Source organism: Pongo abelii, chromosome 14 (assembly GCF_028885655.2).
Source record: "Pongo abelii isolate AG06213 chromosome 14, NHGRI_mPonAbe1-v2.0_pri, whole genome shotgun sequence".
NCBI lineage: Eukaryota > Metazoa > Chordata > Mammalia > Primates > Hominidae > Pongo > Pongo abelii.
In genome coordinates this window covers 99,145,481-99,159,006 of record NC_071999.2, presented here as the reverse complement: position 1 = coordinate 99,159,006, position 13,526 = coordinate 99,145,481, and the positions used below count along the sequence as shown (strand labels likewise).

Sequence of the window (13,526 nt, the reverse complement as noted above, 5' to 3'; positions counted from 1 at the left end):
TTGCAACATTTCCACGTGCAAAATATTTAAGATGTCCAAAGAAGACATTATCAAGTGCTAAACTTCAAATGCAAATTTCTCCTTGTAGTTTCTTCCATAGAAAGCAATCTTTTTCAGTAGTATGTTAGCACATTTTTCTATATGAAGATGAAAAGCTAAATTGTTGGAAACTGACTGATGTTGGGAAAAACAGGGAAACAGGGAGTGCATCTTACTGGGATAAGAGAAAACATTATTGAAATTTTAGTAAAAGAGATCACCAAATTCACTTTATTTCTAGAGCTATCCAAAATAACAATATCTACAGTTTGAGAGAGGGGTTGACTTTGGAATGAAAGGTAAGAAAAGAGAAGAGGAAGAAAACAAATAGATAAGTCCCATAATCTTGGCAGGTCCACAGAGTGATATGGAAAATTCTCCTGAGCTGTAGGGCTTTTAGGCTGACAGCCCTGATATGTCATCCTTCCTGAGTATACACATCCTAATTGGAAGTGTGGCATTTTATGCATACGCACGCATGCAGTCAGCATAAAAGGGCAATCCATGTCTTAGAAAAGATTCATCTTACAGAGATAATATGCCTGGGGACGAAGTTGAGAAAATCACACCACAAATCACCTTTTTGTAGTTCTATGAGTGAGAAAGAAAACTTTCTAATATTGTCTACTGAGACTGAAGAATTTTTGTCCCCTTCCCCATTATTTACCTTTAATACCCATCACTTTATTAGATGAACAAATATACTTTTGAGAAATATATAAAATTAGTTTTATTCTAAAATGGTTCTTGTCCACTGACATATTGTGTTATGTCTTTTCAGTACAGCATGTCTTACTTCCCATTCCTTTTCCATATTGTTTTTTCACAAAGAAAGCTGTAATGTGCTGTGAAAGAACAAAGTTAACACCCTATCCTGGTGACTTTGTTCACTGTCCAGAATGGCATCTTTGCTTCCATCTATGAAAGGGGTGGCTTTGGCATCAGACAAGCTGCTGGGAAAAACTGCAGAGTAGGTGACTGTGTTAGGCTGTTTTTGTGTTACTATAAAGAAATACCTGAGACTGGGTAATTTAAGAAGAAAAGAGGTTTAATTGGCTCATGGTTCTGCAGGCTGTACAAGCAAGGCACCAACATCTGCTTGGCTTCTGGTAAGGGCTTCAGGAAGCTTACAACCATGGCAGAAGGTGAGAGGGAACAAGCGAGTCACATAATAAGAGCAAGAGCAAGAGAAAGGGGTTGAGGAAAGGTCCCAGACTTTTGAACAATTAGATTTCATGTGAACTAACTGGCAAGAACTGACTTATCACCAAGGGAATGGTTCAAAGCCATTCCTGAGGGATCCACCCCCATGATCCAATCACCTCCGGGCAGGTCCTACCTCTAACATTAGGAATCACATTTCAGCATGAGAGCGGGAGGGGACACATATCCAAACTTTATCAGTAACCAAGGGGCTGGATGGTGAAGTCCTGACATTTTACCAGAATCTTCTTGTACAAATGTAGTTACGGCCAAAACCTTGAGTAGGTTTTCTTTTATCTAAGCTACATTGCCCCAAATAGATGGCCAATTATGGTAGGAGGAATAGGGCTTTTGGTTGTAATGTATGCCTGTTCCAATGGTCTTTCCCTTAACACCAATGCTGCCACCAGTAATTCACTTTAAATAATTTGAGAATTATTCCATTGTGTAAGACTTAGTTTCAATTGAATTGAAGATGTGTCCTTAAAGTAGAATGCTTTTAAGAAATGTGATTTTAGTATTATGTTCTGGGCTCTGGTCATGAGTGTTGCTTTATGAGAAAAGATAAGGTGGAAGTTTAAAAACAAAACAATTACTCTAAAAGCAAAATTATGAACCGTCTGGAGAAAGTTTAGTAATATAGGAAAACAATGATTCAAATTACACTGAAAAAATATGTTTTAGGCAAATTAGCAATTTTGCTTTTTTCTGAATATCTGGATACTTGTCATACTCTAGCCAAAATTAATCACTAAAAACACAGTCAGCTTGTATTTTCATGATTACTTTCACTATAATAGTTGCTTGTCAAATGTCAAAATCAATCTGGCTTATTTGCTGACTTTCTACTTTTATGTACCACTCTTCTTTTGTTATATTAATTTTTAGACATGGTCATTTAGATCTGCAAATTCATTCCAATGTTAATTCATTCCAATGTTACACTCCTGAGATTATTTTCTCTGAGCCTTGTAAAAGGTCTTCTTTCTGCTAATTCAATCTCCCAAAAGCATTTTCACAATCAACAAATATGAATCATGCTATAACATTTTGCTAAATCTAATAATCTACATTTTCTCAGTCTTGGATATCACTCACCTGCAATTACCCCACTGAAATGGACTTTTGTAATTTTTACAGAACAAGATAACCAGATTATGTTAATTAAAGTTGGAAGGCAGGGGCCATGTGTTGTGAGCTACAGAACTTGGCTATCTAGAAGATAATATGTTAGGGGTTGATTATACTGAGGCTTCCTTGAAACCTTTATAAAATATGGAAATACTATTTATCCACCCTGTGAATTTTGTGATAAAGTTGAAAAAGTCCTGACCTCAGAATACTTACATGTAGACTTCTTTCCTCGTGTTTCTTTTTTTTACTTATGTCTATTTTCCTCAGTTATTAAGGTATCATAACTTATTTTATTGAGTAGATTAGGTCTTAGAAGCCAATAAATGTAATTTTTCTATGTGAAATAATTATCCTCACTAATCTTCATTTATTTAAAAAGTCTCTCTTTTCTAGGATATTTTGTTCATAAAATATAGAGAAATTCATTTTGCAGACCTAAATATTTCATAGTTACGTATTTAATGAGAAAAAAACCTTCAATACATTTTCCTCACAAATAAAGGTAAGGCTACAATAAATCACAAAATACCAAAAAAAAAAGTAACTTGGATTTTGATTTAGAATTATATCTTACATTTTTGAAGGGTGAACACTGACAACTTAAACAAAACATTATCCTTCACTGCTTGAATTCTGCTTCCTGGGATTTTGTTGAGGCTGATGGCTTTTTGTGTTGAAAACTTGATCTGGGCTTTGTATTGAGAAGCTTAATCTATAAAGAAATGCAGAAACATAACAATTCGAAGATAACAATTCAAAATATTCCAGTAAAGAACAAATTTGCCAGTGGTTTTGCCAGAAACAAACAACAAATGAAGGTGGTGTGTATTTTTAGAAATATAGTTTGCATGCATTCAACGTTACACATTTTCTATACGATATGTGCTATGTAGGCACTGGGCATAAAAAGATTATCAAAAATTGGCTTCTGCCCTTATGGAGTTCAGACTTTCACTCTGTGTACTTGAAAGGGCGGGTCCTTTGCATTAGTCTCACCTGAAGCGCTTGGTAAAAATGCATTCTGTGTTTGAATCTCTGACAATAAAGCCCTGAAATATGATGCATCATTGATATGTTGTAACAAACTCCTTTGGCAATTCTTTAGTGCCGCAGATTAAAGAAATATTGAAGAGATCTGGAATACTGCTGAGGCTGGGGTTAAAAGTGCAGTCCGCAGGCCGGGTGCAGTGGTTCACGCCTGTAATCCCAGCACTTTGGGAGGCTGAGGTGGGCAGATCACGAGGTCAGGAGTTCAAGACCAGCCTCACAAATATGGCGAAACCCCGTCTCTACTAAAAATACAAAAAAATAGCCAGGCATGGTGTCACATGCCTGTAGTCCCAGCTACTCTGGAGGCTGAGGCAGGAGAATCACTTGAACCCAGGAGGCAGAGGTTGCAGTGAGCCGAGATTGCACCACTGCACTCCAGCCTGGGCGACAGAGACTTCATCTCAAAAAAAAAAAAAAAAAAAGTGCAGCCCACAATTCCAACTGGCCAGGATAATGTTGGGAGCATCACTCTGCCTTTCTTAGCATCAATTTTCTTTTCTACTCCATAAAATGAGGGTGAAGGAGCTTGACAGAGATAATATCTAAGGTCCCTTGCCACTGAGGCCTCTCTCAACTAAGGGATGTTGTTTTGTTATGGCAGTCAATGCTGGGCACAATAATACCTGGTTTCCCCTTTTTCTGTATTTTATCTTCCTGTTATTACCTCTGGGAAGGGATGACACATCAAAAATACAAAGAGAATTAGAAGAATCAAATACCTAATATCTGAGCTTCAAAAGTCAACATCCAGGCAGGAAACACTATATTTAAGAGAATATTAAATGAATCAGAACCACTATTTTCTTGAACTCCCTAAATCAAATGAGCATTTCATGGGCTCATAGGATAGAGACCAACTTACTCAGATTAAACCACAGTACCAGGGTCAAATAAGATGCATTCGGTTACAGAAAAATGATATTAAGTTTTATGTATCTTGTATTTGTATCCTGGGATTCAGGACCCATTGTACATTACAAACATACTTCCTTGCGATGTCCTACTCATCCTTCCAGACCCCGGTTAAGAGTTCACATTCTTGTGAAGTCTTCTAGTTCTCCTCTAACAAAACACAGATATTTTCCATCTCTATTCCCACTGCAACTTGTATCTATTTCTGTTATACTATGTACTTAATTTTCTGACAGTTGTAGTTTGGGTGTCTGACTTGCTGTGACAAGATCCTCCATCAGGATCTTGAATCTGACCTTTGTTCTCATTCAGTGCCATGGATGACCACATCATAACTGCTCAGCAAACATGCCTGGGATTTATTGCCTTTGAGTTTGTAAAGTGTTTTGTCATATTGGAGAGATAAAGTGAATTTTTGTAAAATGAAAACAAGGGCAAAATGACAAGAGATGGGAAGCAGAGAAGGCTAATGAAGCTATGGCCATAAAAATCACTTAACTTCCTGGCAGCCAGGGTGAAAAGACAATGGTGCTGAGTTAAATAACTATCATTTGATATAGAATGCTAAATTACTAGAAATGGCCAACATGTCCTAGTTCTGAACTCAGAAGAATTTCTCACGTGGCAGGATAGAAGTTCATAAAAAACCCTCTTGATATATTAACAACAAATAAAGCAATGTCTAAGGTAACATTATTTCACACACTTCTCCAGATACAAGGCAAAGTACATTTTTAAAAAAAATAAATAGAGATGAGGTCTCACTATATTGCCCAGGCTGCTCTTGAACTCCTGGCCTCAAGTGATCCTCTCACCTTGGCCTCCCAAAGTGCTGGGATTACTAGGTAAAATATTAAATTGTAGTTCTGAGAACACATTGCTACACTGGAAGAGTTAATGTAATATAGCACATGTGTATCTTTTTCCTATGATCAGAATGAAAAAAGGTGAAAGAGAATCTCAGGAAATAAATGATCTGTTCTGATCCTTCTGGAGAAGCAATTGTCTCCATGGGTTTTCTAATGGGGATCTGTCAGGTGTAGATGGTTCTGTCTTGTTGATTAAAAGGCAACTGACTTGCTTTAGAATTTAGGCATTTAGGCAGTGAGGCTGACACCTGATAAAATAATTAGAGCTGAACAAGTGTTTCTTATCCCTGGAGGTCTGCTATAGTTAATACCTTCAGGCATGGCCAAGACTTTTCTAAAAGAGGCCTTTTAGAAAGGTACACAGGCTTTAACACAAAGTAAAATAAATCCTAGTGTTTCCTGTCATTAAGAATGGACAAGATGAATTTAGCTGAGGGGACCAGGTATCACAGGTTACCAGAAGGCTGCCATTAGCAATACTGTGACCTCCGTAGAATGTTTCATTCTTCACCACAATTGCACCACCTATGAGTCCACGAATCAGCCTTCTCAATGACAAACTTAGTATGCAGCCTGGGTGACAGAGTGAGACTCCATCTCAAAAAAAAAAAAAAAAAAAAAATAGTACAAGTGGCATTTAGTGACTTCTACTAGCTCACTAATTCTTACAACTAGTTCTTATTTTATTCCTCGAGCTTATATCTGCCCTAATTCTAGAATTTTTGCCCTTTTAAATATATTTTATTTTTGGAGCAGTGTTAGGTTCACAGCAAAATGGAGCAGAAAGTATAGAGAGTTCCCATATACTCCCAGAACCCCCTCCACATCCAGGCCTAGCCTCCCTCACCATCAACATCCTGCCCCTCAGTGGTACATTTGTTGCAAACAGTGAACCTACACTGACAATCATTATCACCCCAAGTCCATCATTATCACCCCAAGTCTATAGTTTACACCCCTGTGTTCACTCCTAGTGTGCCAGGCCAATTCTCCCTGACAATCACACACAGGCCTGTATGACAGTCACACAGGCCTGCATAGCACTTCAGTTACACAGACAAATTTCCACAGCACTGCCTCAACATCGAGCAAATAGTTAAACCTAGGAAATCAGTGCCCAGACATCAAAGCTAGAAATAAAATATTTAGTCAGTAGGAGCCTTGAATGGGCTTCTCCCTAAACAGGAGCAAGCCAAAATAATAGACAGTCTTATATTCGTAGTGCCAGGACCCTTCTCAGGTTGACAAAAATCTGAGACGAGTCAAGGTAACAGAGGCAGCTGTTTGAATAGATTCATTGTGAGTCTAAGGCAGCTCTCCGGACCAAGCTGTAAAGAAGATGAATTAGAAATAACCACTCCGGTACCACAGTAGACAGGCCTTGAAGGTACTGGGGCCTTCACAGCTTAATCAGACTTAGCAACCATTTTTTGGCCTCCGACCTGCTAGTTAAAACAAAATTAGTTACCTATAGACAGGCGAATGCTATACTGCAGGTAGGCACATAACCCCAACCTATATAAGCAGTACGAAAATTGTAACACTTTGAGTTGGTCTGGTGGAATTATTTATCTCTGGCCTTCTCCCTGTATCCGGTTACAGCAATAAATTCCCTTCTTTCCTAGTTTGTCTGCTTCTCATCATTGGGCCTGGAGAAAAATGAGGCTGGACCGGCTTGGTTCTCAGAATACTAGCATTGTATATTTTATCGACTTTGAAAATGTCTAATGACATATATCCACCATTGTGTATCATATAGAATAGTTTCAATATACTAAAAACTTTATGTTCCATTTAATCATCCCTCCCTCCCTCTATCCCCTGGCAACCACTGACCTTTTTACTGTCCTCATAGTGTTTTTTTTTTTTTTTCCCGTCGAATGCCACATAGTTGGAATCATACCTTTCCCAATTAGCTTCTTTCACTCAGTAATATGGATTTCTATTTCCTCCATGCCTATTCATGGCTTGATAGCTCATTTCTTTTTCACACTGAATAATATTCCATTGTCTGGATGTACCACAGTTTACTGATCCACTCCTTATCAAAGGATATCTTGGTTGCTTCCCTGTTTTGACAACGATAAGTAAAGCTGCTAGAAACATAATTGTGCAGGTTTTTGTGTGGACATAATTTTTCAGCTCACTTGCGTGCATACTGAAGAGCAGGATTCCTGTGTCATATGATAAGAGTAAGTTTAGTTTTGTGAGAGACTGCTAAACTGTCTTCCAAAGTGTCTGTACCATTTTGCATTTCTAACAGCAACAAACGAGAATTTTTATGGCTCCACAATCTCCCCAGCATTGGGGTTGTCAATGTTTGGGATGTTGGCCACGCTAACAGGCATGTAGTGGTATCCTATCCCATTGTCATTTGCATTTCCCTAATGATGCATGATGTGGAGCATCCTTTCAGATGCTTATTTGCCTTCTGTATATTTTCTTTGGTTATATATATGTTCAGGCCTTTTGCTCTTTAAAAAATCAGGTTTTTTTTTATTGTTGACTTCTAAGATTTCTTTGTATATTCTGGAGAACAGTCCTTTATCAGACATGTCTTGTGCAGATATGTTCCCCTAGTCTGTGGCTTTTCTTCTTATTCTACTGACAATGTCTTTCACAGAGAAGAAGTTTTTAATTCGAATAAAGTCCAGCTTATCATTTTTTTTTTTTTTTACAGGTTGTGCACTTGGTGTTTTATCTAAAACATCATGCCATAAATGAGGCCATCCAGCTTTTTGCTCATTATCTTCTAGTTTTGTGTTTCACCTTTAAATCTATAACCCATTTTGAGTTCATTTTTGTGAAGGGTGTAAGGTCTGTTTCTAGATCCATTCTTTTTCATATGGATGTCCAATTGGTCCATCATCACCTGTTGAAAAGATTTTTCTTCACCATATTGCCTTTGTCCCTTTGTCAAATATCAGTTACCTATATATTATGTGGGTCTATCTCTTAGCTGTCTATTATGTTCCATTGATCTATTTTTCTTTACTTTTGCCAGTACCACTCTGTCTTTATTACCATGGTATAATATTTTTAAATGAAAGGAAAAAAGTTATGGGGACACAATAAAACAAAAGCCACTTCTGAGGTAGAAATTTTTCCAAGTGTTTGCAAATATTAATATGTAGTTGAAGTTATAAAATGTGTGTATAAATAACCTGCTTGGTTTTCTGTTTTTTGTTTGTTTGTTTGTTTGTTTTTGAGACAGGATCTCACTTTGTCACACAAGCTGGAGTGCAGTGGCATGATCTCAGCTCACTGCAAAATCCATCTCCTGGATTCAAATGATTCTCCTGCCTCAGCCTCCCAAGTAACTCGGATTACAGGTGTACACCACCACACCTGGCTAATTTTCGTATTTTTAGTAGAGACAGGGTTTCTCCATGTTGGCCAGGCTGGTCCCAAACTACTGGCCTCAAGTGATCTGCCCCCTCTCGGCCTCCCAAAGTGTTGGGATTACTGGCATGAGCCACCAAGCCCAGACTAGATTTTTTTTTTTTAACATAAGGCGCAAGAAATTATACACTTCCCTTCTGTCCCACTCACGATCCTAATTCTCTCCTCTATCATACCAAAATTCCATACAACACACGTCTATACTGTTGACTTCCAATTCAGCTCTTCCATTCATTCTTGCTTTCACAACAGTTTATTTTGAAAAACAACAAAATAAAAAAGCTGGAAAAATTGTACAATTAATAAATGTATAGTCTTCACTTAGGATCATCAACTCTTAATATTTTGCTACATTTCCTTTCTCTCTCTCCTTCACACTTATTCTCTCTCTCCATTTTGCTACCTACTACAAGCCTGGGGTAGAAAGTATGATCAAATTTCCTGTGAGGATGGGAATCTGGGTGATAACTGAACCACATACCATTTTCAAAGTAAAACTTGGTTGTGCGGCATCAAGACCTTAGAGTTTTAGGCAGCAGGTATAACCACTGGCAAAAGAATTGTTTAGGGATTTCTACTAAGGAAGATAAGAAAGAGTTTTTCAGAGTTTTGACAGCCCCCTTTTAGCTCTGCATGATCCTATGTGCCTAAAGGGGAAAGGAACCAGAATTAAAACTGTAGCCCAGATGAGTGTAGACATGTGGGTTCCCATGTTTCTGAGAGTTGTGCCAATATTTCTTTTTCCTTTTGTTTTTGTTTTTTTTTTAGACAGAGTTGCTCTTGTTACCCAGGCTAGAATGCAATGGCGCTATCTCCGCTCACTGCAACCTCCGCCTCCCGGGTTCAAGAGATTCTCCTGCCTCAGCCTCCAGAGTAGCTGGGATTACAGGCAAACACCACCACGCCGGGCTAATTTTTTGTATTTTTAGTAGAGATGGGATTTCACCATGTTGGCCAGGCTGGTCTCGAACCCCTGACCTCAGGTGATCCACCTGCCTCTGCCTCCCAAAGTGTTGGAATTACAGGTGTGAGCCACCATGCCCATCCGGGTTGTGCCAATATATATTTTTTTAAAACGGGTTCTCACTCTGTCAGCCAGGCTGGAGTGCAGTGGCACAATCTTGGCTCACTGCAAGCTCTGCCTCCTGGGTTCACGCCATTCTCCTGCCTCAGCCTCCCGAGTAGCTGGGACTACAGGCACCCACCACCACGCCCGGCTAATTTTTTTGTATTTTTAGTAGAGACGGGGTTTCACCAGGTTAGCCAGGATGGTCACAATCTCCTGACCTCATGATTTGCCCACCTCGGCCTCCCAAAGTGCTGGGATTACAGGCGTGAGCCACCATGCCAGGCCTGAGTTGTCTCAATATTTCTTTTCTTGGGTGGGGGGGACGGGGGATGGTGGCGGGAGATGGAGTCTTGGAGTCTCGCTCTGTCACCCAGGCTGGAGTGCAGTGGCACGATCTCGGCTCACTGCAACTTGCAACTTCCGCCTCCTGGGTTCAAGCGATTCTCCTGCCTCAGCCTCCTGAGTAGCTGGGACTACAGGCGTGCACCACCACACCAGGCTAATATTTTGTATTTTAGTAGAGGCAGGGTTTCACCATGTTGCCCAGGCTTGTCTTGAATTCCTGAGCTCAGGTAATCCGCCTGCCTTGGCCTCCCAAAGTGCTAGGATTACAGGCGTGAGCCACCGCACTGGCCAAGTTGTGCCAATATTTCTAAGAGAACGGGTGATCAAAGAATCCAATCGATCAGGATAAGGAAGGAGGAGATAATCACCTAGGACTACAACACAAAGATTAAAAAAATGGTGTGCCTCCAAGAAATCACAAGGGACACCCAGGACTGATTGAGATTCAAGAGAATGGGGCCCCCAAAAGAAATTAATTTTTATATACAGGAAAATAAATTTATATTTGTTGATCATGGGACCTTATGGACTAAGATTTTTATCAGCTACTTTTATCTCAATTAAAGTATCAGTTTATTAAGGAAAGTAGATACAAGTTTTAAACATTGATAGTAAGCATCCCAATAATAAAGGAACTTTTAAAAGAATTCATGTCTCAACATCTCAGTATTCTGTTCTGATTTATGTTTTTCAGATTGTTTCCAGTTCTTGAAGACATACACATATAATTTGACACAGATGTAAACAACGTGCAGATGCTGCATTGAAATCTGAATTTTATCTTAGCTTTATATTGTAAACATTCTACATGATATACCGTTTTTAGATTTATATTTTAATCATTGTATACCAGTCTGTCACATATCAAAATCGACTTAATCACATTTTCCAATTTTTGGATGTTTAGGATTTTGTTTTTCTTATAATAAAGAACGTTGCAAAGTACATTTAGGGCTCTAAAATATTCATATGGCTTATCCTTTAGGAATTATCTTCAGCTTAAATTCCCAGAAAATAACATTCTCCTGATGTTGATTGACTAATGTCAATTTCTACCAGCAACAAATGAGAATTTTTATGGCTCCACATCCTCCCCAGCATTGGTGTTGTCAATGTTTTGGATGTTGGCCGCGCTAACAGACATGTAGTGGTATCCTGTCCCATTGTCGTTTGCATTTCCCTAATGATGCATGATGTGGAGCATCCTTTCAGATGCTTATTTGCCTTCTGTATATTTTCTTTGGTGACATATATGTTCAGGCCTTTTGCTCATTTAAAAAATCAGGTTGTTTATCTTTTTATTGTTGACTTCTAAGATCTCTTTGTATATTCTGGAGAACAGTCCTTTATCAGACGTGTCTTGTGCAGATATGTTCCCCTAGTCTGTGGCTTTTCTTCTTATTCTACGGACAGTGTCAGTAGTAGTGGTAGAAATTTTGTCATTGATATTGTTAGGTTAGTTATGTTTGCACTGAAAAATGTCAATAGTAAGGATTATTGTTTTAAATGTTTCCATGTTAAGTGAAAATCTTTAAACTTTGAGGAAGCTTAAAATCATGCTACACAAAGACACCAGTATTGGTCACAATAGAATAAAAGGAAGGGTGTAGATGAGAAAGCAATGGGTGAACAACATTTTAAGATAAGGAAAAAGATTAAGGCAAGACAAAATAAAATGAATTCAAATGTACATATTTGTTTTTCTAGATGACAGGATAAGAATACCTCCTGCAGGTCACAGTGAAGATTTTTGTTGCCTTTTAAAAACAAGTGTTTGCCAAAGACTTCAAGGAATATGGGATTATGTAAAGTGACCAAACCTTTGACTTATTGGCATTCCTGAGAGAGAAGTAAAAGTAAACAACTATTTGAGAGAATAATTATTTGAGGGAATAATTTAGATAAATCTCCCTAATCTTGCTAGAGAGGCCCAAAAATAATGCTAAAGAAAAAAATCTTAAAGACAGCTGGAGAAAAAAGTCAAATCACCTATAAAGGAAAACCAAGCAGACTAACAGCAGACTTTTCACAGAAGTCCTACAAGTCAGAAGAGATCGGTGGCCTACTTTTTGCCCCTTTAGAGAAAAAACATGCCAAAATTTTAGAATGTTATTTCCTGCCAAAGTAAGCTTCATAAATGAAGGAGAAATAGTCTTTCTCAGACAAGGAAATGCTGAGAGAATTTGTCACCAGTAGACTGAACCTATAAGAAATGATCAAAGGAGTTCTAAATATGGAAACAAAAGGAAAATTTTTACCATCAGAAAAGCATACATATGATGGCCAGGTGTGGTGGCTCATGCCTGTAATCCCATCACTTTGGGAGGTTGAAGGGCAGGCAGATCATTTGAGGTCAGGAGTTTGAGACCAGTCTGGCCAACATGGTGAATCCCCATCTCTACTAAAAATACGAAGGTCAGAGATGCTATAAAGCAATGAAAAACTCCAAACACAATCAAAACTACAGAACAACTAGCTAATAACACTAAGACAGTAACAGAACCTCACATATCAATATTAACCTTGAATATAAAGGGCCTAAATGCCCTGTTTAAAAGATAAAGTAGCAAATTGGATTAAAAAGAAAAGACCAAACCATCTGCTATCTGCAAGAGATGCATGCACTGGCTAAAGATACATGGAGACTCAAAGAAAAAGGATAGAAAAAGATGTATGATGCAAATAAAAAACAAAAGTGAGCAGGAGGAGCCATTCACGTATCAGATAAAACAGACTTCAAACTAACAACAGTACAAGGACAAAGAAAAGCATTATATAATGATAAAGGTTCAATACAACAAGATTTAGCTATCTTAAATATATATGCACCAAACACCAGAGCACCTAGATCCATAAAACAAATACTATTAGACCTAAGAAAACAGATTGATAGCAATCCAGTAATAGTGAGGTGCAATCAGTATTTGGGTGATGGGTATACTAGAAGCCCAATCCCCAGCATGATGTATGTAATACCCATGTAGCAAATAAATACATGTACCCAGCTGAATTTAAAATACAATTTAAAAAAATAAAAACAAGTGTTTGTATCTTACCTCAAAAGTCATTTGGCTCTTGCATCTGTAGAAACAAGGAAAATCCAGTCAGTTGTTTTTTTTTCCTTATTTCTAGGAAGAAAGGTTTATCCTGTATAGTATTTCTCAAGAAAAATAACCTAATAAACAGACAAGAAATGACAATACTCTGTCTCCAAAATTCCTCACTCTGAAATTAACTAATGATGCCCAAAGATTAGAAATACACACTGTACATACGTTATGTATACATATTTATACATATTTTACACAAAAAAGTACAAGTTTAAAAATTTCCCAATCTTGCATGTTAGTCGATTCATACAGATTTTTCGATATTGTTTCTTTAAGTGACATTAGTCCATTACCATATTAGAACATTTTTTAAAATAATCATATTTTCTCCTTGAAGATCTGAGACCATGAAAATTATGGACCTTATCAGTTTAAATGGTTCTTTAATGCATT

General features: G+C 37.9%; 1 long non-coding RNA gene across 2 annotated transcripts in view; it reads right to left on the bottom strand.

Moving 5' to 3' along the window:
* The window catches only part of LOC112128558 (uncharacterized), a 48,816-nt gene that overhangs the window by 21,637 nt on the left and 13,653 nt on the right, over positions 1 to 13,526 (bottom strand). For both annotated transcript variants that reach the window (XR_008512955.2, XR_010136711.1), the window contains exons 4-5: positions 13,080 to 13,104; positions 2,951 to 3,088 (exon numbers count right to left, since the gene is read on the bottom strand). This is a non-coding gene — a long non-coding RNA (uncharacterized LOC112128558). The remainder of the gene's footprint in view (positions 1 to 2,950; positions 3,089 to 13,079; positions 13,105 to 13,526) is intronic.